We start from the raw sequence: 5,970 nt of genomic DNA, 5'->3' as shown, positions 1-5,970 counted from the left end.
CGAGCTCAGTGTCAGAGACATGAACACCTGGAGTTAGAAATGGGATGGATTGAAAATAGTGATGGACCATAGCAGGTTCTCCAAGACTCCCTGTCTCCTGTTTTCTTTATTGGAATGTCTGCAGAACTAGTTAAGAGTCAAGCTCCTGAGAAGACAAAAGGCAATAATTTAATGCCATAAAAACTCTGCTGTTTTGGCAAGCTGGCCAGAAGTACAAACAATGCTAGTGACTCCTTTGGGCCCTGCCCAGCTCGGCAATAAAGCATTGTCTAATCTGCTAACGTTGGAAGCCCAAGGTCAGGAATCTGGGATTTGGTTTCCAGTTCCAGCATGAACTTGTTAGGTGACTTGGACTTCTCCCTTGACAATCCTGCCTTCATTGTCCCATTTCAATGGGCTAGAGGTAAAGTCCAACCCTCATGAATCAACTCCAGGAGGAAAGCCTTCAACGTTCCCACCTGCACAAGGTCATGCACCTCTTCAGTAACAGCAAGAGCAGATACCAAGATCAGTGTGGGGGCTTTGAGGAAGACGTTTGCCCCATTGGCCAGACGTACGGACCTGCAGGCTGACCCTGGTTATTAAAAATGAAACACAAGAATTAAAACTGGACTTCATTCTTTGTACAAACAGTGTGCATGGGTTTTCTGCTCTGTGGGCCACCTGGGTCAAATGTTCCCCTGGGCTGGTGTCCCCAGTCTCTAGTGCAGCAGAGGGCTACCTGCCTGTCTGGAGTCGGCTACAGGGATGACGGTGTGCTCAGGGTAGGCAATGCTTACCAACAAAGTGCCCAGAAAACCCTCCAAAGCAAATTATTTTGGTATTTGTGACCACCCATTTCCCCACTCCTTTCTGTTGAAGCAGATAATCAAAAGTAACTGAGGATAGGCAGTTCAGATATAGAAGTGGAAACAAGCCTGCAGCTTTGGAAATGGGTGGTCACAAATTCCTATGAATTCAGGTCATTCCTCTGAAGGTTCTCCCATTCCCTGGTGGGTGTCTGAATACTTGCATCCCTTCACACCTCTTCCCAGAGACTCAGAGGGCAGAAGCACACTGGTAGAACCAGGTCACTTCCCAGTGCTCCCTGCACTTCCTCAAGCATATGCAAAGGAGTCTGGGGAGCGCTACTGGCAATCCACTTGCTAGGCCTAAACCCGGATGTCTTCTTGAGAATGGGGCTCGGTCAGCTTTCACCACAGAAGAGACTAGTCAGAGGGCCACCATGCTCCTGTGAGCACATCCACCAGGGGATGACAAGGAACCCCAAGTACGGAATCAGGGTGATTCCCGCATGTTAGATTCCACTACCATTTCTCGTTTCCAGAAGAAGGCAAAAGCAAGCCGTGAACTTAGGTCCCACTAACCTCCCAACTTCTCCTTCTCGCAGGCTTCCGCGCCCTGCCCTAGTGCTCGTTCCTTGGTTTGCCCGTATCTTTCATGTCCCCGAGAGGACATCACCTGCCTTGTGTCAGCAGGTTGGAGAGATGACCAAGCCATGTATTTTTGTGTGTTCAAGGTGGTAAAATGGTCCACATGCGCCTGGGATCGAGGGTAATCACAGTGAAACTGAACACTCAAGTAGAAAACGGTGTCCGCCCACAGGAACTGCCGTGCACCAACTGCTGCAGCGGAGCTTGAGCGCAGAGCCCTGCTCAGGTCAGGCTCTGGCTTCCACGAGCTTGTGACTCAGTAATAACTGGAAGCACAATTGCTTTTTCACGGTTTATTCATAAAGCAATTTTTTAACGGTTTATTCATAAAGCAATTTTTCACTTTTCACTTATTTTCAACCCCTTTCACATCTGTCTACTCACAGTTTCTGTCTTGGCTTAACCTTTCCCTCTCTCCTCCTCCTCCTCCCTCTTTCTGGTTAATTTTTCTTTATTCCCTTTTTAAAACCTTGAACCGTTGAAACAGCATCCAGGCTTCAATGGCTTTGTTAACTGAAACGTGTCCTTTCAGCATCTTCTTTGGTACTGAGTTATTAACTCGTTTCTTTCTCTAGCTAACAGTATTTTTATCCTCTTTTTTTTTTTTTGTGGCAACAAACTTAAGTTAAACTTGTTTAAGCAAGTATACTTTGCTTAAAAAAAAAAAAAAAGACAAATATCCATTTAAACAACCCAGAATTGATGGCACTTTAGCAGAAGTTTGATTTAAGCATAAACCATTATCTCCGTTAAAAGAAACCCGATTTCTTTCAGATGAGCATATTATTTCCTGGGGAAGGTTCACAGCTCTCACAAGTTAGCAGGACCTTTGCAAACCCACTCTCTTTTGCCTGAAAAAGTCACAATACTTGTTTCCATACAGACCTGTCCCTCCTTTCCATTTTCTCTGACTTCTGCTCTTTGAATTACAAATATCTGTCTATTGCAACAACCAGAGGTCCAAAGAAAATAACCCCCCAAAAAAATAAGAGAAAATGAGGGAATTTTAGCATGTTAAGAGATGGAAGGTTTCTGAAGGAGCTGGAAGACAAACCAGGAATTCCATCTTTATTTTACGGATCAGGTAACAGAGGCCCAGAGAGATTCCAGGACTTTATCGAGAGCACATAGTTAACTAAAGGCTGAACCGGGAATAGAACCGAGTGTCCCGGTTCCTGGCTCTTTCCAAGACAACAGGTGCCCATGATCTGGAAGCCACAGAAAAGGGAGTTGAAAATTACCCCATTAGTGCTTCTCAGTTGGTTGGTCACACATGGAATCATGATCAGATTACTTGTCCTAAAACAAGGAAGGTAAGAGAAGGTTGGTTACATGAAAGGGGTTGAGAGTGTCTCTCACTTCCTTTGCCCGTGTGGATGGGTAGTTCTGTCCTGGCAGAAGGAGAGAAGGTAGAGATGGTCCCTTCTCTTCCCGAGTAATCACTGTGCTGAAAGGCTCCCAGCCTGGAGGGTGTTCTACAGAGGGCCACGTGCAATACTTAATGAGAGTGGGGCTATGTCTCATTTTCCATACCCATTCAGAATTCCTGGGAACTCAAATGTGGGACATATCTTCAAACATTTTATGAAATATACAGCATAGTTCATTTCATGGTATCATGGATGCACCCTCAGAATTAGGCTTTCCACATCTGTCATAAAAATAAAAATATAAATATAAATCTATTGCATTCCCTAGGAGGCCTCAGGAAGATAAAGGAAACTTAAATTCTCTATCAAAAGCTTACATCTACCTTGTTCCCAGGTATATGATCATTTACAAGATTAATAGAAACAAAGGACATCTCCTTCATCATCCTCTCTAAGCCCTTCAAAGAAGTAGACTCACCTCCCTCCCATGGAAGGGAATCCATTGTATTACAAAGTCTAAAGGTGGGCATTTGTCTTTTGTTTAAAATGAAGTCCCTTCTGCTATTTTGAATTTCATTTCCTTTGCTTTGGCCCTCCCCAGCAATGATAAAAGAGCTGGTCACCACCATCCAAAGATGACTCCTTTAGATACCTAAAGATGGGAAGTATTGCCACAATTATAAGAGAACAATGTCCTTTTGTTAACACACTGAAGAATTTCTTATCAAAACTGCCCATTGGCATTTACCTGTCGTTTCCTTTCTTTTTTGATAGGTGGAGGAGAAAAGTACAATCACTATGACTTTTACATTCACACTTATGCTCAATAAAACCCTCTATCTCAAATCCAGAAAGAAGGAAATTTGTACATGGTCAACTCTGGTTTATTACTTGCCAAACCTGGAAGGAAGAACAAACTAGGATATGGTTCCTTACTTTATAGTAATCTGTGAAATTGGGCAGTGGAAAGAGTTTGCATAAATTGGGTTAAAAATAACTTGTTGGAATCTTGCTAGATTTTGCTTGAATTACATGTTTAAGGCTCTGTTGAGATGAAAATCACTTCTCACTTATATAGGGAGCGGCTGTCAGCAGCACTTCGAACAAAGGGACTTGGGGGCTTTGAAGACTTGAAGTTTGAAAAACGATGAGAAGGGAGGCTAATCTATGGAGGCTAATCTGTGGACAATGAAACATTTCTTGCAGTTGCTGTATGTTCAGAAATGGACTCCTTAGAGGTAGCCCGTGCTCAGAATGACCTGATTTCTTCTGGCCAGAAGCTGATGATAAAAGAGAAATGTTATGGATGAAGAACTCTTATGGTTCCTTAAAGGAAATAGAAGTGTTTTCTGGATTGGCTTGAATAGACACACTAACTTCTCTCCTATTCATTCATCTTTTTTTGCTGCTGTCCTAATACAGACTGGATTATCCTAGAATCTTAGTTTTACATTAGAAACTCTTGGCCATGTGCCTTTAAATACTTTCATTCCTCCATTCTGGCCTTTTCCCATTATCTCCTATTAAAGATGATATTGGAAGGTATCACACATGAAGGAATAAGCTTACTTATACCACCTAATGGGACTTAAATTAGTTTCATTCCCCCAAGGAAAAAATATCTAGAAATGTGTCCATAAACTCCCATGGGAATTGTATATTCTATATATTACCCGATAGTGAAGAATGGAATGCATAATTTCTGCATGGAGCTTTTATTTTGTTGAGGAAAGACCAGGAAAAAAGTGACTTCTTTGATCTTGCCTTGCCCGATGAACAACTGCACAAAGCCTCAGTTCTACAATGTGAACTTCAGGTGGGTTTAGGCTCGTCGTGAACATTATCTTTTCATGTAATGTTTTATTAAACAACTAAGGCCACAAATGTTTCCAAGATATATAATTCAAGGAAAGAAGATGTGCTTTGCTATATTAAGAACTGTGATTTATGGTAGTTTAACTGTTATGCTCTGGATCTTACTGGATTTTGTTTAGAAATATTCTTACCACAATGGCTCTACAGAGTTTAGGAGAGCAACCAGTGCTGTTCGGCACGTTTATGACAATAGGATTCTAGTTTGCTTAACTCCATAGTCACATGTGGGCAGCATTTCGAATCCTTGATACAGATGTTTATGAATTTAAAGAATCATTAAAAACAAAAGTCAAGCCATTTTGAGTGTCCAAATGTAAATGTAAGAAAAATCATTATTTTGTTAGCAAGAAGGTAACATGGGACCATGAGCTTGGTATTAGATGAAATGGCAAGCATGAAAACCATTTGCCAAGGGCTTTTTAATCTTATTTTCATGAGAAAATATGAGAGTGCTATCATTTTTCTAGATGCAATCTCCTATTCACATCTACCAAACAAGACTCAAATGTATATGTGCCTTTTCTCAGGAAAGAGGTTGGTTTCTGGAGCATGAATGGCCAAGCCGGTGGACACATTCTCACCAGATGACCCTTCAGGCCACATGGTCATGGCACCATGATGCCTGGATTTTACAATGCCCAAGTTCTGGTACAACAGCAGCTTTCTGGAAATTCACTTTAAATGCACAAGTGTTAAATATACTTCACAAATTAAGAGGTAAAGGAAGAAACGTCCCAGGAGGTAGAGCAGGAAGATTGTACGGAAGCCTAAAAGTCCTTATTCCCTGCAGTGTGCTCAGTCTTTGCTACTGAAAGATTTATTCCTTCCTCAACTTCCCAGCAGGGCTTATTTAGGGCCCCAGGAAAGAGGTGGATCTCCACACACACACATTGGCCCAAGCCTTGGATGCTATTTCTGGAACTGATCCAACTTTTCCTTCCCTCCCCACCACTCCATGCCCGACAACAAGTAAAACAAATAAACAAGTTCAACGAAAGCAAACAAATCTCCCTCCTCCTACTGGCTAATGCTTGAAATCTCCTCAGAGAACTTTCATAGCTCACAATTAAAGAAAATATCTTACACGGTTGACGGGAGAGAGACAACAGAACAACATTGCCAGGGGACTCGCCACGGAATCCCTGATGGAGGTGAGGAGCGATCATCACTGGTGCTGCTTGAATCAGAAAGTGGGCAAGAGGAATCACGTCCTGTTCCCAATTTTGTCTAGTACCACCCTATGTAAGATATAACTCACTGGCCCCTCACTCAAGACACTAGACAAGCATTGG

The sequence above is a fragment of the Dasypus novemcinctus genome, chromosome 11, assembly GCF_030445035.2.
Source record: "Dasypus novemcinctus isolate mDasNov1 chromosome 11, mDasNov1.1.hap2, whole genome shotgun sequence".
In the NCBI taxonomy this organism is placed as follows: Eukaryota; Metazoa; Chordata; class Mammalia; order Cingulata; family Dasypodidae; genus Dasypus; species Dasypus novemcinctus.
This window is presented reverse-complemented; position numbering follows the sequence as displayed.